General features: G+C 40.0%; 1 long non-coding RNA gene across 1 annotated transcript in view; it reads right to left on the bottom strand.

Moving 5' to 3' along the window:
- Positions 1-581: 581 nt before the first annotated feature.
- The window catches only part of LOC134878040 (uncharacterized), an 87,161-nt gene continuing 63,344 nt past the window's right edge, over positions 582-24,398 (bottom strand). The window contains exon 4 of the long non-coding RNA XR_010167647.1: positions 582-722. This is a non-coding gene — a long non-coding RNA (uncharacterized LOC134878040). The remainder of the gene's footprint in view (positions 723-24,398) is intronic.

The raw sequence follows: 24,398 nt of genomic DNA, 5'->3' as shown, positions 1-24,398 counted from the left end.
CTGCTCTAGAATGCTGTGCTGAGACTGCTTGTATTTACATATGCAGAGGATCCTGCTGTTTTGAGCACACCATTGACAAGACAGAGCAATTAATCATCCCCAAATACTCCCGCCGTGCAACAGACGACCCTCGCAGAACATGCTCCCACAGACGGTGTGCAGGTGTGAATCAAGCTGCAAGAAGGATTTTCAGAGGCAACCTCTTCCTCAATCTTCCCAGTTTGTCACGACTATCTCTGTAGTCAACAGAATTCATCCATCTTGTCTTTGCTCCTGCCCCCTTTCTGAAAAATAATTTCTAGTGCTAAATCCATTTAAATGATTTAATAACTTACAGCTAAAAAGGTAGAACACTATCATCCTTGTTACATGGTGTGGTAAGGCTGTTTAAGTACAGGTCAAATATGATATTTTTGGAACTACATTTTATTTAATGCTCATTTAAAGCCTTTTTATTTTGTAGTTTTGGTATAATGTTTGTCTAAATGTTGAATCCTTTTTTTATTAGACACAAGGCTTCCATTCAGATGTGAACAGCTCTCCTTAAAATGTGTATAAATAAAGGAAAACATCAATGAATGTTAAGTTGGTTTAATTTTACTATTAGAAGGGTACATTTTTTTTTCTACAAGAGATAATGAAACTCATAAAAAGGTGGAGTTCTTCATCCATAGTCCCCAACTGCAGGTCGTCCCCTCACCCCCTTTCCTGTCGTTCTCCATCTGTAATAAAAAAAAAAGCCAAACTAAATAATCTTTAAAAAGAATGAAATGAACTATTCAAGAAGATTTTCAAAAGGTAGCCAATAAATATATACATGTTTTAAAGTGTATTTAAAACAACATTGACTGATTTTTGGGGCAGAATAAGCCTGAAACAAGCTTATAGACGTCCAACCCTGACATATTACCATAAATATAGCCGTGTCAAGTGTGATTATCAGAGCTCGGTTTCCTCAAAAGCTTCTTAAATGGGTTTGATAGCTCAGAGACTCAACGATGTATAATTTCTGAGTCCAAGCCGCCTCAACAACGAGCTAAAGGGCTAGATAGCTTACTAGGCATATTATCTTTGTTTAAACTACTCTAAAGATGGCATGTTTTCTAATATTGGTAATGCCTCCATCCTAAATATTTTCATTGTATGTTTGGAAATCATACAGCTACCTCATGTGCATTCACTGCATACAATATCTGTACTACAACATCCGTTTGTTAAATGTGTCAAAAGCTAGAAATGTCCATGCCAGCAAATCAGAGAGTAGGTTGTGTCTTCTATCATATCAAGAGACATTGCCTCCACATCGTTTCCAAACCCCTGGAGCAAGGGGAAGATTGTTGAATTTCTCTGAAAACCATCTGCTTGTTGTGAACTACAGGGGATAAGAACATGCTGAGGAGTAAGCTCTCCAGATAGCTTGCGTTGGCTTCTGAATCGTTTGCCTTTAACGTTCCTTCTGGCAACCCGTCTTTGGAGATACCACAACCACAAGCCTTTGGGAGTTTGGACTTGTTGAAGAGTTGAGATATCTGCTGTCCATACTTTGAATGTGAGGCTAACATCCGAAAGAACCACAGTCTTACATTTGTGTTTTCTGCAGTTTGCAGTAGCTCTTCTGTGATAACCGCAATCAGCTGTAATGAGATGAATATTCATTTGTCTTAAATCAAGCTAGGGTCCACACCAGGTTGGAAAAATGACACACCTTATTATCAGATACATTGCCCCTACAGCCAAGGGCAATTTGAAGAAGAGAAAATAACACCATTGGTTGTATGAACATCTGCTCCCTGGGTATTTGATTTCCCAGGCAGATGTTAGACCCCAGCTGCTATCACAAGATAATTTGTATGTTTGTGGAGAGAGCTCCCATTTGGCTGTTCTGTTGATGGTTATGTCTTCCTTTTGTGAATCAGCCAGCATTATTATTAAGGATGTTTTACAGTCTCACCCGCCCCAATGCCCTCTATGCCCCTAACGGCATTCATCCACTTTAACATTTGTTTAATTATGGTGCCAGACTAAAGGTTAGCTGAAACATTCACTATTTGCACAATACTGTTAGTGTGTGGGTTTGTGTTCGTACTGTACGTTACAGCATGATTTCAGTAAAGCTGGACCAAATGTCCATGTGCTTGGCCGATGTGTATATCATGTCTGTGTATACATTGGCTTTTAGTTACAAAAAATGCCTTTAGAAACATGTACATCATCATTTTTTGTTTGGAGTTAAAGGTGCCATAGAATGGAAAACTGTATTTACCTTGGCATAGTAGAATAAGGAGAGCTCGGTACATTGAACTGACATACCGTGAACCTCAAACACTTTTGTTTCCTCCTTCACGTGCAAATCATGAATATGCATATCACAGCGGTAACACGGGCGAATTACAACAATCCCTGTGTGTGACGTAACACACGGTAGTCCAGCCCCAACATTAGCATACACCAGCTGCTGGAAACACTAATGCTAACACTTACCACTCCCTAACGTTGCTCTCCAATCTCCGACCAACTGGCTGTTCTTCAAATGGTTTCCTCCTCCGATAAAGGCTCAAACATGTAAGGTTGGATGCCAATAGCCTTCAAGGTTCATCTCTCAGTTTCGCGAACTTCACTTACTTCTGTGGGCTCTGAGGCAGCCATGGATTGCTCCTCGTAAACCAGCCAATCAGAGCAGAGCTCGTCATACTTATTTAAATGAGCCCCCAAATAAGGCAAGTCAGCTTGTTTCATTCTAGGACCAAATCATAGGGTTGTAAATGAGCCTGTAAAACCATATCAGGACATTTTTTGGATCAACCAAAGTAATATACCTTCTTTGTAGACATTTGAGAACAATTTAAAATACCAGATAGATGCTTTCTATGGCCCTTTAGTATTGATTCTAATGTCAATAAAACTCCAGTCCGCCTCTCTACTACTCTGTACTTTTTAGTCATGGATGTGTACTTTTTAACTAATTTCTTCTATGTATTAATATGATAGATTATTCTGTATTATTGCATGCCTTTTTTTTTTTACCTGCTATGTCACTTTTGCTGTAACAATGTCAATTTCCCCGCTGAGCGACTAATAAAGGATTTCTGATGATAAGGTACGTTGTGGTTTTATTTCTATTTACTTGTATGCAATTAACACTGAGATAGTTCAAAAAAAGTTAATAATTGATCTACTTTTATTATTCTTTTGATCATTCAGTGACCCAGTCATGATGCCAACACTGCAGTCAAAAAGATACTCCCAGAGAAACAAAAATCAACAAGATCTCATTGATCTGTTCCTGTCATCCTCTGTGAGGCTACTCTACCTGTAACATTATCCGCAGGCATGAACTGTACAGTAGGTAAAACAGCAGATAAACAGCTGTTGTTACAGAGATAGAGATCAGACATGATACAATTTTACAGTGAAATGAGAATGTAGGACTTCGTCTTTACACTACCTTCAGAAAAATGGCTGCAATTTATAGATTTTTTTAAAATGGTGTGAGATAAAATAAACTAAAACTACAAAAGGCAACATTTTAGGGGCTAAAATATGTTTGGATTTACCTCAAAATGTAATTTATTACACACAACTACATATTCCCTGTAATTAGATGCCTATTTCATTTCAACAATACAGCATAAAGACAACCGAATTTCTACACGTAAGACCATGTCTGTCGCAAAGTGGCCGCACCCTCTGCTCACAATGTGCCCAGCTCAGGTGCAGGTAATGTCATCATCTGTGACATGTGAAAGAGTAGGCGGTCTACGGAAAGATAACTCAAAAGAGATTAGTCCCACTCCTGACCCGGGAAGAAAAATGTAGCATTATCTGCTGGAGGAGAAGCATGTCAGAGCCGCACAGGTCTTCACTGACCCCACCACTCCCCACTATTGTTGAAGGCTTTAAATTGTCCCCTCCCAAGTTCAGAGTCGATTTGTTATCAAATCAAGCGTCGAGCATCTGATTCATTGCTATTCAGCACTCTGGCTGATTTATATGCAGAATGTAAAACAGATGCCTTATGCGATACATATTTATGGTGAGCCCTGCTCTCACAAGATTTATTATAGCTTCTTTCATCGGGGTGTGCATGAGCTGCGCTATGATGACTTGTATTTCCTCTCAGCTGCCAATGCCAAACTCATTAAAAAGAGGTGTGACTATTAATATACATTGTAATACTGACAGCTCCTAATTTATAACCCAAGTGCATGTTTGGGGTTTCTTCTTTGCTTGGCTCTCATTATTGGGGTGGGGGTAGTGATCTTTTTGTATCTTCAAATATGTGTATATCTTCATGTGCATTTGCTTTTATGACTCATGGGTGCACATCTATACAGTACATGTACCATGCAAATCATTTTTCAAACGCCTTTTTGTTCTCTTATTATATCTCATATTGATTTACTGGGTGTAGTCCCTTGACCCTTATACACTGTGCTCCGGGCAAAATGAAGAGAAAACCGTATCATGCAAGGTTCCAGCTTACCGCTGTAAGAGCTCCTACACACATACATGTAAACAGATTTTAAAAAGCTGTACATTCTGAAGAAAACATCCATACACATTCACACTCAAAACCGTCACATAGCTGATTATTAGTAATCTCATCTGTGAATCAATGGGTTTAGGTGAAAAGCACAAGGGCGCATCAACAAAGGGTCATGATAGTGTGAGTTAAACCATCAACACAATTTGCAATACCAGGTTTTCTTTTAGACGTATTTCATTATAATTCTTGTGAATCACTAACAAAAATCCGCAGCATAGGTTTTAGAGACTTATTCTACGTAGGGCTGACACTATTCTGACTAGGTGAAGGTCTATTTTATGAAGTATATTGATAAACGAGGCAGATACAATATTGAAAAACTTAGATTGAGAAGAATTCCTCTTTACCAGTACAATGAGCAGACAACCTGTGGTAAAGGAGAGTACTATTTAGGGAGGCCATGGAGAGGACACTTACCAGACAGTTGATAAACTCAGGTCAACAAAATGGTATTGGTGCTCTTTATCTAGATGGAGCGCTTACTTACATCTTTTAACTCGGTTGGTTTTGCCCAGTTGAAATCTTTTTATCAGACAAAGTTAAAATATTACCGCTATCCCGGTTAGCATTTGATTTGAATTTGAAATAAGTTTTTAGCTGAAAGAACTCAAACAGGGGGAGGTCAGGTAATGTAATGAACACTGACAAACACCCGGTACTGAGGAAAGCCATTTTAACAGAGTTTTTAGTCAAATTGCTTTGCAAAAAGCACTAACCTAACCTTAACAACCAGTCTGACTAACCATCCTTTAAGAAAACCAATTAGAACCGCACCATCCTGCTGTCAAAGAACATTGTTAAGACCATTTCATCATTTCTAAAAACATACTGGAATCAATACACGACTACTCTATATAGTTAGCTTTATGGCACTGCGTCATACTGTTACATAAGGTTTGTGGATCAGAAGAGCAAGTTCTTAATGTTCATAGAAAGTATGGACTTTATTGTTTAAGGGTTTTTTTCTGCCTCCTCTCCAACATTTTTTACATTGTTCTAATGGCAAATTCATGTCAAGTGGAATTGCTGTAATTACCAGTTTCCTATTTGTAAATACTTTTCATATCAACATCCAAGTCATAATTATGACTGTGGAAGCTCTGGTATATCAGACTTGGGACTAAATCATGAGGAAGTGCCCGAAAAAGCTTCTAGAGTATGTTGTTCAATGAAATGAAATGCGGATAAGTGTACTGACTATGTTTAACATTGTATAACTACACTGACAACTCCCCTTTTATCCCATAAGATGTAAAACAATGCGCATTCATAAAACACTAAATACATTAACTTCATAGAGAATATTTTAAGACATCTGTGATGCAACAGAGGGCTCTGGGAGCATACTGCATTGACCAAAACAAATAGAGCAGATTTAATAATACAATATGCAGAATATGTAACAAGAGCTGTGAAATTCTACTCACTACCTTGGAGTCATCGAGAACAGTTTCAAGATACTGTCTTGTAGAGATATAAAGGAGTGTGCAGGGTAAGTGATAAGACTTTAAAGTCCTGGGTGTATTATTTGAACTGGGTTTTCTAGATCGTATTTCCTCTGTAGCAAAGCACCCACACCACTGCATCCCTCTGCCCTCCCTTTAATCGCAGTTGTGTTTTCAGTCTGAAGAAAGACTGCTAACAGTTTAGGGAGGGCCCGCTGACATCCTGCTCTAATTGTGTCACCCTTTAATTTGTTCGTGCATGATAGCACCGCATCAGGTACTTTCATTAGCAAATCAAAACAAACTTTCACTCCTAATAGCTAGTTGGAGTTTTGGCACGTTTAAAAAAGGTACTAATTTAGGTCTAATCCTTTTAGACTAACAATTGTCACCAAAGAGGAAAACTACCCTTTCATTTAAAAAAAGAAAAGGCTAGCATACTTTTGATTGACACAATGAGCTGAGTGTTATTCGTGGGTCTTTGTTAACTAACTAATGATGTCTTTTTATTTTCAGACGGGTCGGGCTGTAGATGGTTGTTTGTATTTAACGTATAGCTGGGCATATATGGAGCTAGCATTAGCTTTTGCAGCCAGAGAAGAATTATGAAAGAAATAATTAAACACTTTCAGCCCGACCTCATTCACTCTCAGGTTTTGATCCAGACAGGAAGAGTTGAACCATCATCACTCAATATATAAAAGTATATCATGGGCTTTAAATATGAAGATACAGCCAGATGCTGGTTAGTTTAGCTTAGCAAAAGACTTCAAATGTAAAACAAATATTGCCTGTCTCACTGCCAAAATGTTCTACTAGCACATTATATGTTGATAGTTGACTTTTTGGTTGGTTTTATGGTGGACATCCTTTTGGCCGGGCGCTGTAACTTCCTGAAGTTTCAGCGGTCGCCACAACATGCAACCTCACGGTAATAAAAAGGCTCCAAAAAGTCACTTTACTTTGCACGAGAGGAGAGCAGGTATGGTAAGTATTTTATGGTAAGTGGTAAGGAATATATTTCATATGACACCATAGGGAAATGCTTAATGAAAATATAAGTTGGAAATGTTTCATAATTGTCTAAAAGTGTTAAAGTGTGACGTTAAAAATATCAAACTCTCCCATTGGTTGAAATAGGGCTATTTGGTATTCACCGACAATATCTCAACCTGGTGAAAGTACACGAGTGCATAGAAAATAGATAAGAAATGATTTTGCGCGTGTTATCATTTCCCATTTCCAACACATCCAGCCTTTTATCCCCTTGTCTGGCTCTGTGCATCCCTCCCTCAGCCCACACTTGAGGTGCTTTTATGTTACACGACCACTCGAATTTGAGCCCAGGGGGACTCTAAGGGTCCCAGAGCGAGAGAGCCCCCAAAAAATCTATAGACCAGATGTATGATGTTATATGGTCAAACTGGCAAACACAAAGGTCTAAAAACAAAAGCCATGAATTAACTGAGGGCTTTCAACACTGTGTTTTCAAAACAGCCCAGCTGAGAGCTCAGACGCCTCTCCTCCCTCTCCGTCACTCCCTCGCTCCATCCAGCTCTACCCCGGCTCTCCTTTCACCCTCACTCACATCCACCCCCCCCTTTTTCACCGTCTCCTCCTCGCCGTCTTATTCTCTTTCTGCCACCCCCCGAGACTAAATGCCTAAAAAAGAAAAGAAAGGACACCATTTTTGCTAATTAGTTGAGGACTTAACAGGCGCTGGATAGGCTGCCTTAGTTTTTCATCCGCTGTCCACGGGCTGTCGACTGTCCTGTGAAGTTGAGCCTGTGTGGCTAAAAGTAGAAGAAAGGAGCAGGGTAGACACACATAAATGCCTCAGTGGAGATCCTGAACAGGCCTCCAGTGGAGGTTGAGCTCAAAACGGGGGCCAATAGTTAGTATTTAACATTTGGGAATAAAGAAGCCTTAAATTAGAAGTGTAAATGGCTCTGCGCCCCACCTCCATCCTTAGAAATTTTTACAGGCTGCTTCTTTTCCTCAAATTTGTATGTGTGGTAACAATACACTTTAAAACATAATTATATTTAATCAACCTAAACACTAATTAATCCTGCAAAAAAAGTTAAAGTATGATTCAGTAATACTTTTAGTACTACGTTGAGGATTTCACATGCAATGCATGTTTAGTTAATCATGTCAACAACATTGTGCTTTTGACCCAAAATAGACTTTTGTGAATCATTTTTTTAAATATTAGGGATCTATATTGTAATCAGTATCAGGTTGAATTATGTCAACTGTATCTAAACGTGTCCTTTTGGAACTTGTGCGGTAATATATCAAAACAGACGGCAGGATGTGTCAGTAGACAGTGATCTAGTTGGTCTTTGCGGAAAGTTACATTTTAATGTTTATGTAAATGGTATATAAAGGATTGATCTTAGGCTATATGCAATGTGGACTGGTAACTGGTTTCACTTATATTCTATCACATATGCTGCTTATGGGTGGCGAAAAATACTTAAAATATTCCCATCTATTCATTACAGTTGCATACAGTCAACACCAAAATCTGTGTCCTGCAAAACTAACAAACAAATGAGAAAAACTAAAGTGCATAGGAAAAAAATGATTTACATTTCAGAAACCAGCAGGTCAGTCACAAGGTTATTCTAAAAATACGTCTTAATAATCACATTAACATATGCAGGACTACAGCAGTCAGCTTTCAACTATAAACCCTCTTAATACCCATAACGTGTTTCATGTCATTGAGTCCAAGGAGGGAAGGAAACTGACGTGGTAAGCTGGAGCGTCTGAGGTTTAGAGAAGCACAACAAAGTGGAAAATTAACAGCGTGGAAACTTAATAAACAGTTGTTTCACTGCAGCACAACTTAGGGTAATTCCCGCAGGAAGAGAAAGGCCAACAGCAGAGGAATGGCAATGAGAGTCGCAGTGGAGGACTCTGCTGCGTAGAGAGACAGGAAGTCAGGGGTGAGGAGAGGGAATCTGAGAGTCAGAGTTCAGCAATCACTATTAAAAAGAGGGCAGAGTGTCTCTGGCTTCTAACAGCCTTTCACCATTTCTGCCCTTGAAAGTGAAGTTACAGATATATTTTTCCCTGATAGCTGAATCAGATAGAGCTTCTGTCAGCGGCAGGATTGGTGGTTATGTTGTCATGTCCTAAAACACTTGCATTGAGATCTCTAAGAGGCTGTTATATTGCTTGCTAAAAGGAACCGGATAAAACAGTGTCGGCAGCTAGCATTCTCAGCTACTTTGCTCAAATGGGTGTATTTATCAGAGATGTAAGACACACATCCTATAAAACCAAGGGCACCAGAGAAATTCCTCACATGATCACCACAGCCCCATAACTGTCCGGGACAAAAACGGAGGCTGTGCCGTATGTCAGTTATATGGAGCAATAACCAACTTAAAGAAGTGCCGTAATAGAGCCATTTACCCAATCCTGAAAAATGAGGCGACACCCCCCCTAACCCCTACCCCCCTCTGACCCATACATAGCTGCAGAAACACATGTTTGGTTTGTGATCTTTGTTTTTTTTATCTAAATTTTAAGTTTAAAAACATCCCTAATATTAGATCAACCTTAAGATATTTATAACAGAAAAAACGGCAATGGAATTTTTTAATTTTTAATTATCAATGGAGTAGTTGCCTCAGATGTCTCCTGTACTCCTGTTTGATTGCTTGTTGCAGCGGACGGCTATAAAGATGTTGTTTCATAGTTTTATGCGTGATGAAGATCTATTACCGACACTTACACTTTTAATAAAGTTAGTGCTGAGCGTGTGCTACACATTAAATTATTTTCTCCTGTGCACCCGTCCACTGAGGGTATTTTTGACAATAAAAAGAGATGTAAATAAAGTATTTAATAATAAAGAACGTTCATAAACCTTAATTTATTTAGTTGAAATTACTTATTATGGTCACAAGACCTGACATGAAGCTAGTGAAATAAGGATGAAGAGTATAACTGAAACAATTCATGACTTTTTAAATTGTGTATTAATTAACACCACTGTACTCTGCTTGTTTTAAAAGATAAGAAATTAAAAATTCATCCTATGGTATTTGTACGGTAAAGTTCATGTGATAAGATGTTGAATCTGCAGCCACTGACATAACAGCTTGTCCAAATGTATCAAATGTTGTGTTGCGGTTGTTGTGCTTTGTCTTGTTATTGTTGTTGTCATCGCGCTGGCTGTTCTTGTCACACGTTAATGCACATCAGCTCAGCACATTGACTTTTGTTATTGAAATTGTTAAAGATTGCTGATGCAGGGAGGCGAGCACAGAGTACCTCAGCTCGCTGTGTTTCTCTCTCTGACAGTCAGCCTGGACGTGCTGAGTAATGTGACTGCAGTAAACTACACGTGTGTACACCATCTCGCGTGTATTGCTGAAAAGTGGAGCAGAAATGCCTAAAACAACCAGCTACTGCTACTGGTAAATCTGTTGTGGAAAAAAACTATGGCAGCAGAGCTATTATTGTGTACCAGGGAGAAAAATAAACTTGCCTACAGTATATACACAACAGCTGTTTTGTTTCCATCATTTATGCTCGTAGTCATAGACACAGAGTACAATCTCATAACAGGAGAATCTGGGAGAGTGTGTGAACGGGCATGTTGTTCAGGAGCCGGGCAGGATTACGTCTGAAATCCTCTGAAACGGGAGCAGCGGGGGCCACTTGAGGCAGGGCAATTGGGCAGACTGTGAAGCAGGTCTCCAATAGAAATATGCTTATTTATGTAATCATGCAAGAAATATCTGTTCTGTTGCTTGTGAAAGCATTTAAAGATGGGAACCCCGAGCTCCTGTTCTCTGAGATTCAGGATGAGAATAACAGTATAACTGCTCCCCCTGGTGTGCTTCTCCCTGCATTGCCTGGGAGAATAATCTGCGGTGTAATTAGTATGCACCCTCAGGTCAAAGTACCGACTTGGTAGGAGAGCGTTTTCACATAATGCTCCAGCTCGGTAGCCTTTCACTCACCTTTCCTGGCAGCAAAATGACTGTCCCATATTCCAGCACTTCACTGAATGAAAATGAGAAAAGAAATTCTCAAAAAGCAGAAATTAACCTGAACATAATTGCTCAATTAAAAACATTTCATACCATAGTCAAAATGTCAGGGTATTGTCTCTTTAGCTTATTTCTAAGTCTTGAGTATTAAACCTTGATGTTGAAGAATTAAGATTTATATCTCTGTCGGGGTTCCTAAATGGAAAAAAAAAAAGAAGCTACACGGAGCGACTCTCTTTCCCTCGCCTTCCCACACACAGACATACTTTACACGCTCACACATACACAGACTCCTTTAAAGACAAAATGTACTCCTCATAATTCAGTAAGCTCATAAATCACAGCAGGTTAATGCTCCACAAAACCCCTTCAACATCCTCTAAGTGTTAAATCATCACTTCGTGGAGGGAGTGGGAGCACAGACAGGAAAAAGAGGACAGGCGGGCAAAATAGATAGTGCTGTACTTTTTTAAAGTATGAAGTCTGGGAGTGTGTAGATCTCGCCCTTCAGTCAAATATGGTGCCATGCGAGGGGATTAGAGGTCTGTGAAGCACTAGGTCTTGACCTGCAAGCCTCGGAGCCTGGCTGTAACCTGACCCGGTACCAGGTGTATGCCTGTGGGTCAAAGGGGTTGGGAAAGCATGCAACAAAAGACAGCTCCTCAATAAAACCCTCACTGTTCCAATTAACCGTTTTAAACCTTGTTTTCAGGCTCCTGCGGTGCACAAGCACGCCTTTGCAATGTGCGGTGAAAAGCCTCATATTCCCTTAATTGTAGAAGCCCACACAAATGTCAACTAAATGAAATGTGTAGTGTGTGTATCCTAATAGAGAGAATGTTAATGGCATGCTTACTCCCTGCACCCGCCCCGGCTTTGCTTTTACTTTCAAAATAATTTACTGCGCCTTTAAAGCACCCCGTCATCTGCAGTCGGAGACCCATAACTGTCATGTGAGTCGATCATTTACCCAGCGATCTCCTAAGTGTTACGTGTTAATGGGTGGAAGCTGTGGAAAACATAGGGAAATAACTAACACCTACAGAACCAACAGATCATCTGTGCAGAAAGGAAAGCTGTATCATTTCATAACACATTCGGGACCGAGGCGGTTAATCAAGCTACCTGCCATGGGGAGCGCCGTATCTCAAGAGCATGTCAGAGGAGAAGTCTTTAAGTACGCTCATGTGGGACTGTATAACCGAGTGGGATTCTTCTTTCACTTACATTAGATGTTGACACTGGGGAATTGGGAACATTATATTTTGCTGTGACAAGGTTAATGTAATGTAATGTAGGCCTCTAATATTCTGTGCTCATTGCTGGCCATCCCCTGCTCTAATTGTTCAAATTGAGAATTTAAAGATTAAATAATAATACACACACTTCCATACTGAACCACTTCCCAGACCGCCACATGATTACATGTTCTAAAATAAACAAAATAACTCGGTAATTATCGTCCTGATTATTGCAATATTTATTAGGCATTCCAGGCCGGGTTGACCTAGCGGCTGAAATTGACTGCACTTGAACAAGCCCACGACCGGCCGGCCTCAGAGGGTTATTAATTGCTCCAGCATGCCCTTGCACAATGTGTTTGGATAGGTGTTTCTTGTTGCTAACAAAAAAGCCTTTGTATTGCTTCACTTTGCTCTGTGACTCAATTAGGGAAGGAAATGAGAGTAAATACAAAAAGCCATTGTCTTTCTTCAGGACACAGCTTGATGTGAAGATGTTGCATAACTTTACAGTATCTGTTCTGTTGTATGTATTAAATGTAAAGCTGCAGAAAGGGAGAAGGTCAGGGTGAGGGGGCAGTGCTGGTTATACAAGAGGTAACCAAGCAGCGATACATCCCATGTTGTCCTAGATTCATATCTTTTAGAGTGTATTTCAAGAATCATTTAAAAGTGCCTTGAAGCGAAATGTAACATTAAGTGAAACAGCAACAAGAAGTAAATAGCATTCATTATCTGTTTTAATTAACTGATGAGTTGTCTTGGTAATAAAGTTTCACAAAACGGTGAAAGATGTTTATCAAAACTAACTGAGCCCATAGTGGCATCTTTAAATGACTTGATTTTATTTAACAGTCCAAAGATTAAATTTACCATCACATCAGGAAAATAAACAAAGAAATGTCACATTTAAGGACCTGGAATCATACTTTGTTCAGCTTTTCCTTGAAATTGTGTAAAAGGAATCAATACATTTTCTGTTAAACGTCTTAATAAAATAATTGAATAATGGTTTAACGCGTATATACTGTACTACAACCTCAGGTTGAAGTTAGTGTATGTTTCCTGGTACAGGCCAGCAGTACCACAAAAATGGAAAACTATATGATTATACAGTATGATTATTTTTTGAATGGTGTACATCAACACCTTGAAGCTTCCAGAGAGTTTCCTTTGTGACACAGTGTTGAGCGTCTGCTTTGTCTCTCTCTTCACCTCTGACCGCCTCTCCCTGCTCCTCTCATCCACTCTGCTAGTCTTGGAAAGGGGTTTCCTAGTGAGGCGAATTCCGGCGTGCACTTGCCAAGTGACCCATGACCATGGGCGGACAAGGTTACCAGTCATGACTTTTACAGCCGGTTCTGCCTCCACACGAGTCTCTGAGTCGCCCTGCCTGAAATACAGAGTGGGATCGTGTCTGTAATGAAAGCACAGCGCAGAGAGGCTCGGGACAAACCTGCTGTTCTGATGCCCTCCAGGCTCCAGCTGACAAAAGCATCAAGACAATGACAGCAAAGTATGAGAGGTGAACAAAACCCCAAAGGATGTTAGAGAGACAGGGGAGCAAGAGGTGACGGAGCACTAGGATCTACACGCTAAATAAAAGTGCAATTTAGCACCGTTACGGCTCCTTTGTCTTGTGCTGTGCACCTGTGCGGCAGATCTGATCGCTGTCAAGCTGAACATGTGGAATATAATACAAATAAAACAATGTACACATCATGTTTGGTCTTATGTACAGGAGCAGTTTATACTCTTCAGAAGACGTATCCCTGCTCTAATTTTCTAACCATTTTGAGATACAATTTTAAGTAATTTGATATCCTACATTACATCTGATAATAACAGTAAGCGTCAGTAAACAGCTTTTAGCTTTCTTTAAATGGCTGCATAACAAGAATTTAGCATTATACTGCATTTCATATTTTTAACCCTCAAAGTAAAAGTACATTGTATTATAATACTTTATGTTTTTATACTCTCTAAAACTGAAAAGACCTTATGTGTCATCACTTGAAATAGATTTTTCAATTCATTTTCGGATGTGTAATCAGGTTGATCATTTGTTTATGTATAATTTGTTAAATTGTAATATAATGTTTATAAATGTGATACTGCTTAAGTTTGTACAGTATCTTAATTCTCTTGTTTCATTTTATTATTATTTTTTGTATTATTGTTTTACACATTCGAAATAAATCAAATCGTTATACTACTACTTATTCTCATTTAGTGATACATTCTCTACGATATCACGACGTAACATGTCCTTTCTATTGTTTACCACAAGAAAGAAAATGCAGTACTAGAAAGAGACGCCCAGTGCTGACATGCACTGTAGTCTCAAATCTGTCTTTGAGTAACACAATGTGACAGCACGGTCCATAAAGGCGGATGTAAACCTCAGTCATGCAGGACGGTACAAACTGTGCTTCAGATATAGTCCCGTAAAATCACCTCCATAATCATGCTTTTAGATATTACGGCTAACATGGGTATTCTCAGCATGTCAGAAATACTAAACATGCCGTGAACAAACAGCTTGTCAACAGTACAAGGGAAAAACATCCAAGGTTTCCAAAGGCTCGATGCTTCCCATACTTATTTATAAAAACTCATACGTAGTGAAGTCATGAGAACCATTCAGTTAAAATGTGTAGAAGGCAAAGGTAGGCTGTAAAATGTAGGTTTTGGCAAGGAACTTAACAGTTCTATAGGACATTTCCCGGCAATATAAAACAGATATTAGAGAGGCAACAATGACCCGCTAAACTTCCTAACAGAAAAACGTAATGAAACTGTAATAAAGGATTTAAGGTCATTCAAGGTCATTATGAAGAATCTTGGAATGTACTGGTATTGTTATGGATAACTTAAAGGTCCCCTGTTGTGCAAAATGCACTTTTTACTGTCTTTTACACATAAATATTTGTCCCCGGTGTGTAAGTTGACTCACAAAGTGTCAGGAAAAACCGCTCTCTTTTCCTCCTTAACCACATCTCTAAAAACGTGGGTACAAACGAGCTGATCCACATTTGATCGGTTATGACGTCATAACAGAGGACAGAGAGCTGCATGATGCTCCAAAGGGGCGTGGCCAGCTTCAGGTTAGCTCAAATTTAAAGCCACAGTCGAAAAGTCAGCACTTCAGGTACAGGGCTGAGGCATGCTACAATGGGGGATCTGTTTGGTATTTTGAGCAAAACACTTCACAGACATGTTTTGTATAGATATTGCCCTATAATATATTGTTCAAATATAGCATAATAGAAGACCTGATATTGGGGTCACCCAACAGTTTAGATCTCCCGAGACGAATGTTGGGAGTTCAGGATCCTGTTTTTGAAAACAACAGATTTGTGCTATAAGTAAATATGCTGCTACCTTTTGAGAATTAAGAAAGAAGAAAAAAAAGCGGAAAAAAAATTAGCCCACCCAATTTCTTCAGTACTTATTCCTCTCTGGAGCATTTGTTTGTCTTTAAAGATTGCTTCCAGGGGGAGACAGAGGACCAAAAGGAACATTTGAGAGAGAAAATCATGCATGAGTGGCGGCTTATGCGGGGATGGCATAGTCAGTGTGTGTGTGTGTGTGTGTGTGTGTGTGTGTGTGTGTGTGTGTGTGTGTGTGTGTGTGTGTTCGTTCAAGAGAGTATGAGCTCCCAGTCCCCCGGGGTGCACACCCTGTCAGAGAGATCATAATAAAGTGTCATCTGTACAGCCAGGGGCTAAAGTTCCATGCTGGTGCAGAGACCAGAGGAAGACTCGCCACTAACTGATGCCGTGCCTCAGAAGGCTTCTGCACGGTGAACACACACGCCGGAAGACAGGTGTGAAAAAATGTTTCCCTCCAAAATAACAATGGAACAGGATCAGACTCTCTCTCTCTCTCTACTACTACTACAAGTTACTGGATATTGGAAACAGCTAATCCATTTTAAACCAGATAATAACAAGCTGGCAAGTTTGTATCGGTATTTATTCCTTACAAATGCAGCTGTTTTGAGGAAGTGAGGCGAAGACCTCGTGTTGGTGGTGGAGAGGAGGTCGGGGCTGCTAGTGGGCGTAGACGGTGCAGGACTGTGACACTGGAGGCCACGGTTCGTAGTCCCATGTGAGCTAGGTTTAGCCAGCGAAGCACGGGAGAAGCCACTGGTTTCACTTAAATCTAAACATGTTGGATCTGGTGTTTTGAGCCAGTGTCGACGTTCTCAGCAATTAAGCGAGATATCAATCTTTCCATAACCTCTAACCAGAGTGTGCGTCTAAACACAACCTGAAAACAAGTTTTAATATAACGCTTTAGTTGCCATTACCATGAATTAGGTTGCAAGAGCCAATATGATAGGGAAAATTATGAAAAACATTCCTGGTGACCGTGTTAATACAGGGGCGTCCAACTCAATTTAATCACAGGCAGGATTAGCATTATGGTTGCCCTCAAAAGGCCGGTTGTAACTTCAAGACTTTATAAATATACATATATAAAATATTGTATTATATTACATAATTTCCTCTACATTGGATTATTATTGGTTTTAGTTATAACCTAATTAATATCTCCCTGAAAGTAGAAGCCTTGGGTGCACAGTTACATTTCTCTGTGTTACTGTTACATAAATCCCACGAAGTTATGAGATGAAGTGAGCCTCATCATATCTCAATCAGAGATCAACATGTTTTGAATATTAAGTGAATAATAACAGGGTTTTTTAGTATTTATAGATGCACACACAGCTCCAGAAAAAATCAAGAGACCACTCCACTTTTTTCTTGAATCTTTATCTCTACATGTATGGCAGCCATTCCAGTTGGATTCAAACACAGAGCTAAGTCAGTAGTTTATAGAATACAATAAGGAATACAAATAAAAATGTAACTCAAAGACATACCTATAATTAATAGAACAAGACAAGATTATAATGCTGAAGTGGTCTCTTCCTTTCTTACGGGCTGTATATATGACAGTGCTGGTGTAAAACACAAACTAAAGTTGAACATCATACCCTTTATAAACGTTTGACTACATGCCGCTGTGATAAACCATATTAGTTCGGTGTATCTAAGGCATCTGCAGTAAACACTAAATACTGTAAATATAGCAATGCATTTATCTCCTGCTTTGCAACCATCCCCTGAGGGTCACTTAGAGGGTCTCGCTCCTCCGGGGTGTGACCTTTCAGTCCCTGCCGGCCTACAGTGTGCTGATGAGTTCTGTAGGATCACAGACATAATACACGGACGCTTTGAAATATTACACAGAACATTAACATGGATCTAGTGAGGCCGACATACAAGCTCTCATGGCCCACCCACTCTCACTCCAACAAAAACTAGGAATGTCACTCGCAGGCACGGGGGTCAATTGTACAAGCTCAGTCACTGCAGCGTCATGTGAGGAATTTCTCCCCAACCAGCTCCCAATTTCATGGCAAATTTCCACCCCGGACTACATCTGTTTGGGGAATGTAAAGTGAAGCGGCAGGGGGCAGTTCTCCTGGATTAAGTCTGCTCCTCAGTTTATCATTCATCAGACAGCGGGGGTTAGAGTACAGAAGAAAAAGAGAAGACGAAAAAATCCCTAATTTTCTACAGCCATACCTCCCTTTGTACTTCAGGATTAACGACAGGGCTGAGAGGACCCGATGAGTGTAAAGCTTCAGAGCAGACCCGGGTGAAAGAAAGCCAGATCAGAACAGAGATACCATTAGAGAATCTCATAAATCAGAGTGCTTATGGCGGGGAATACACTCTTAAACACCATCTGGACTTTCCAACCTCAACATTTATTTTGAGCTGTCTCCGCTGGGAATATGCTTTTAAAGGACAGAGCTTTATTCAGTTTCACTACACTTAAGGAGGTTCACTGTACGTCTTGTTCTCTGGGTTCAGTTTCTGTCACTCATTAGTAAAGAATGGCCATGTTTGAGCTTAACACACCAATACTACAAAAATTAACTGCATGGAAAGGGGCTAAACAGTAGCCCTGAAGTACAGCGCTAAAGAGAACAGTCACTAAGAGGACGACCAATGAAATAAAAGCCTGTGTCACCCGTTCTCCATGAACATCATGTTAGTCGGCGTGACACCCAGGCCTCTCAGAAAGATAAGTGTGATTCTCTCTGAGGCCTTCACAGCCCTGCTGGCTTCCTGCAGACACCTCTTCCTCTCTGCGCTTCCTGATGTTATCATAATCTGGGACCCAGGGTGGACCTTTGTGGCTCATGGCCTCCCTTTTTCCGCTAGCACACGTGTGCGTCACATTATCTGCTGAGAGGCCAGACTTTGCATCCTGTCAGCTGGGGGAGGGGTTGTACAGCAATGTCGGGAACAGGAAAAGGAAGTGAACACAACCAGGATTAGGTGAGAGAATGGAAGGAACAGAGTACAATATCTATCCCCCGTCTCCCTTCAATAATTTATAAACAACCGTGTCATATTTTTCGAAACTGTACAAAACAGGTTTTGGACCATGTCAGCACGGTTAAACGCATGCAGCAGGAATCAAACCGCCTGACCCCTCGGCGAACAGTTTCTGCATTCATTGGCATTCATACCAGTCGGCTGCTGCAGTCATAGCTAGCTCTTAAGTGCAATAGGCTGAGAGGTTAAAACTTTTTAAAGAAAAAGAGGGTTTCTGGGTGTGTTTGTGTGTACGCTGGTCCATCACTTGGTTGTACTGAGTGAAAGCCATGAGCTCGGTCTGGCTCTGCTCACTTAGCTGGGCTTGGAGCTCTTATTTCAATGGATGCCTAAGTAGAGTTTGACTTTGAAGGCTTTGATCCGGAGGCAATGCTATGGCATTTGACTTCTAGCTAAAAAAAAAGCAGTGTGTCAGACCTCTGGGGTCACCGGGATCACTTATAGCAGCTGAAAATAACCAGTGGCAAGCCACGATTTGGGGAATCTAAAAGAGGCCTGACATTAGCAGGTGCCCCGAGGTGGAATAGAGACAGCTACAGAGCAGGTCACTGACCTTGGACCACAGAGAACTTCTTTTTCTTTTTCTATCCTCTTTTTTTTCTTTTTTTTTAAACCCGAGGGCCTGGTTTCACTTAGCGGAAAGGTTCTTCAGCTGAACAACAGCACTGCTTCACTCTGCAGATGGAGCACCCATTACTAAAACACAATCAGGGCCCATTTTTAAGAACCTTTGTTGAGCATTTGTGTTACATTTTATTGAAAAGGCCATCATCGGACGTGCTTTTGTTATTTTGAGGGACGTATAACATAAAATATGAAAACGTTATTAAATAATGAGCAGTCCCAAATAATTTATAAATAGCCAAATAGCAAACTACACAACTTTCCCTAATTTCCTCATTCTCCTTAAGCATCAGCCATGCAGTACTGCTGTAGATATGACAACAACTGTGTCCAACATTTTTGCTTTGTTTGTTAAACCACAGAGTTTATAAGTGCGACAGGTTATCCGAGTAACCAACATTGTGTGGTTTACATGCAGATTTAGTGCTTCCATTGCTCAATTTACTGATTCAGAGAATCCATGTAGATTAAGTGCTTATTGATTTTTACTTTAGCGGTCATTCTGACTACATAAAAGGCACAACTTAAAAAAAAACTTCTGTGAGGAAAGTTGTTTTTTACTCCCTTACTTAGCTCTAAAAAAGACTTTGGTAGTTCATAACTTATTAAGTGATTATAAATTACTATTGGCATTAAGGGGGAATGGTTTCAGTAAAATACAATGGAGTAGGGATACTCCAGATTCATAAAAGCTACTCTTTCTAAATATATAGGCCATGGTTTTCATGTTGAATAAAATCAAATTGAAAATCTTGAAACACTTGAGGCACATTTAAACCTTTCTTGATCAGATCCCTATTACATAATTAGTTTTAATAGCTTATAGCCGCAATTCACCGTAAAGAATGCTACCATTGGTGTTCTTTGTGAGATGTGATGTAATGTGGATCATACAGCATCACTGAGGCAACTCATACCATTCAACAACGGTAACACCTCTAGCCTGTGTGACACGAGCAGGTGCTATGTAGGCCTATTACCGGGACCTTTCATAATTCCAACGACTGTTGTTCTCATTCCTAAAACAATAACTATACATGATGGACAGTTTGATTTCCTGCAGAGCAATTCCTGGACTGAGTGATTCCACAATGATCACCTGGACTGTAGTATCATTCATAGAGGTTATGGGTGTCAGAACTGCCATAGCATCAACGTGCATACCGCTGCTCAACCTCTAACCGTGCTCTCTGTCCCCTTTGTTTGCTTGAAATGAAGAAAAAAAATCAATGGGGCACAGATGTACACAACTGTGTTTACAAGTTCATCTCAGGACGGAAGGCCATAGAAGATTAACCCAAACACAGGCAGTGGTAAAGATTTCAAGCTTTTCGCATCCATACATTTAAAAACAGATAAAGAGAAAGCATGCCTCCAAAACACGCACAACAATTCCCTGCATCACTGTAAAAGTGTATCAATGACTCTGAAAATAAGTTCCTACATGTCATGTCTGGTCTTCAGGAAGCACTAATATTTCTCATCAACAACATTTGAAACGGCTTTTTAAGGTTACAAGAGGATGAATCATACATGTCTGATAATGCAGACTTCCCCATTAGATCGCCATCATTTCCAACATGTGAATAAAGCATGCTGGTGCACTCTGGGATGAAAACAACCGGGTAAAGGGAAAAAAGAAAAATCATTCAGAGCACCGACATGCTCCCAAGAGGATAGACCCATTTCATTTTAATGACCCCATCGCCTTTTTCTATTTTGCCACCATCAGGACAATCCTACAATGGTAGAGCTTTAGGAGCTCTGTTTGTTTAGTGGAACGCTTTTGTGTCGCAAGGTGTAATGAACATGGCAGGCTGCTGGAAAGGTTTTATTCTTTTAGTCGCGTTAATCCCTAAACCACACACTGCCCCTGCCTCAGCTGCTGCTCGCCCAAATAAGAATGGAGCCCTAATAATGGCAGTAATGCTGCCAGTGGAGCCTTGGTGCTCCATTACAAAGACTCCCACTGGCATCCGCTTTGCAAGCAGGGAAGGGAGACATCATGGACCCAACAAATGTGCAAATGATTATAATTTTCTCATTTTTTAGGTTTTAACACTGGTCAATGTGTTGTTTATTCAATTATAATATCAAAACATCTTATTACAAATATTGAGACCCCAACAGTACTTCACATCTACTAATGTCTTGTTTTGTCGCTAAATCAGTCAAAAATCCAAAAAGGCATTCGATTTGGTATTATAGTTTAACCATAAACACACATTCAGACAAAAATAAGTAAACATATTCACCCAGACACAACAGAAACCTTCTAAAACCCCAGCTCCAGAGTTCAATTGATACTGACAAAAAGAATTGTGTTCGACCCTCTTAAAAAGGTTTTAAAGGCTATTTACTTTTCATTATTTAAAAAAAAACAAAGGCTTTCAACCTCTTAAGAACTCTTTAAAAAAACTCAAAGCAAGGCAAATAAAAAGGCCATTGGAACGCCTTATTCTTTGTGTTTAAAAACACAGGAATCGTTCAAAAAGATTACACAAAATTGCTGCTTTTCACTTTCAACAGCATATTAAATCGTCTTAAACTACAGTAGGGTACAACATGAGAGGGAGAGTGAGAGAGAATGTGAGGGAGCAGCGTGCAGGAGGCAGACGGGGAGAGCAGAGACAGATCTATACATGTCAGGAAATAAGGTAGAAAAGGTTATTTACTTGACATTGATCTGTTGTAGCGGCAGCAGAGCTTGCCCTGTTTCTCTTTTGTTAACCTTTAAGCCCGAGTATACTCACAAATGACGGGGGAGTCACCTAACACGTTTAAATTATAGATCGAAGGAGCTCACACTCCCTCCGTCAATGACTGGTGCCTTTATAGTTACGGTCAGGACATTTTTTTTTAACAACAATAAAGATAATAAGGACAATTTTACTATGCTTTGAGAATTCCTTTAAAAAACAAAACCAGCCGCGCCACATTATATGTACTTAACAATTCTGGAAGTACTATCATGGGCATTACATAATGAGTATATGTTTTACATTTAGCAAAATAGCCCCTCATAGGTTAAAAGATATATACACTTTATTAATCGGGAAATCACTTTCAATGCTTCCCCTGGTTGATTCCAAATAAAGGCTCAGTGACTTAACATTAAAATATGTCGATATGTGAAACCAAAACAGGAAGTGACGAGTCTTTTTTCACAACAACAGAATCTTTCCAGAGTTACTGGCAGGATAATAATCTTAATCTCGATGACCCCCGCTGTGAAAACACTGATAGAGAGAAGACACAGATCTGTTGCACCAGGACTTGATGAATGTTGTAGGAAAAAAATCATCCAATAAAATAGTCAAAAAGTGATATTATGACACTTTTCATATAGAGCCAAACCCTCTTATAATATGAATAATAATTCATATATCATTCAAGACTCGATGAGCAGTATCGACAGTGGCAACTAGTAGCTAACCGGTGGGTGCAAATTCCACAAAAGGTAGTACTGTTGGATGTTAAATAATAAAATATAACATGTAAACTTACTCTTCAATGACGGGCCAAAGGCAACAACCAGCCTTTTTTCTCATTACTTTAGTTTGAATGTGAAGAATTAGTTTGTTCCTGAATATTCAAAGGGAAAGTAAGCACCCACACAAACTGATCACGATAACGTTAAGAGGACATCCAGATCAGACAGAAGGGTCATGCTGTCGCACATCAGCAGGGCCTGGCCCCGGCCCAGTGCGCACTTCCACACATCCATCATGTCTCTTTTTTACTCCATGAAGATGGCACAGACCTGATGCACTGAATGAGGAACTATTTGTTCTTCCATATGCCAGTACTTGTAATCGGTTTCTCAGGATCCTGCCAAATGTTGCCCTTTGCCAACAAGGGCCACATGTTTCCACAAAGGAAAGTCTGGCAAATAGTCTGCAGATGATTTTGTTTTTGGGGCTTCATTAGGACAAATCCGGATAATAATCAAAGTCAGTAAAAGTGTAGTATTGTTTCACCTTAGTTTCTTAGAAAAGTTTAAATCATAAAGAAAGTGTTCCTAGCCTCAACCTGAACAAATGAACATAGAGTTTACGATACCAAAGAGTGGAACATTTCTTGTACTTTCTTTCTGCCTGCAGTAGATGCCCACCTGAGGGCATGTTGCGTCTGACTGCTGACACCAATAACCTCACACGTCTTTCTACCCACCCTGTTCAGGCATTGTAATTTCAACATATGGGATTTTTTCATTGGCCTCGCTAACTGACTGAAACTTAACCAGTCTCACCGAGTCGGCAGGGCTGCTAAATAAACATGCATTGCTCGCTCAGGTTCACAACCTCTCCAAAAAGCACCACCATGTGCTCTAATGGAAACATTCAATGTTGCGCTAAAGGCCGTTTTTTTTTCCTCGTTTGTCACATTCCTGAATTTCATTTAAGGACGACAAAAACGGTTGCATACGGGAGCCAAATGCATGTAAACAATCATGGTAAACTATGAATACTTGAGTAAATGCATGGCTTGCTTTGTCACAAGGGTCATGCAGCCCTTATAAAAAAATAGGGAGAAGAAAATATATACATATTTGAATGGCCCTATACAGGTTCATGTGGAGGCACTTCAGAAATCAGTCCATTGTGTATTCAGGTGACTCATTTTCACAGAGGAAGTGGACCCGTGGGGTGAGGTGACCCTAAAAGAGCCAGGAAATGTGTTTTTTCCTCCTGAACTTGGCTATATCTCACTTTCTAGAGGTGGCTGTCCCACTCACTCACTCTCAAGGAAGAAGCCAATCTCCCTTTGTAAATAGAGCTATGTTTTATAATTCCCCCCTCTCTCTCAGATGACCATATCAATAATGCAGGGGAACCGCATCTGTCCAGAGCCATGAGATTATTTCTCTGATTTGGGCTGACGGTTATGGTAATAGTTTGGCAAACAATCTACTCTAGCAACAATGACCACAGATTACAGCTGTTTTCGGATCAAAGAGACTGCAGAGAGGCCCATGATTGATTGCTCACCGAGAGACAGAGTCAGGCAGTTCAGCCCCCACATCTCACTTTTGCCTCTGCAGGGTGATAATGGGAAAATTCCTTTATTTCTAATCTTCCTGGGAATTCTGCTGTATTTTA

This window comes from Eleginops maclovinus, chromosome 2 (assembly GCF_036324505.1).
Source record: "Eleginops maclovinus isolate JMC-PN-2008 ecotype Puerto Natales chromosome 2, JC_Emac_rtc_rv5, whole genome shotgun sequence".
Taxonomy (NCBI): Eukaryota; Metazoa; Chordata; class Actinopteri; order Perciformes; family Eleginopidae; genus Eleginops; species Eleginops maclovinus.
This window is presented reverse-complemented; position numbering and strand designations above follow the sequence as displayed.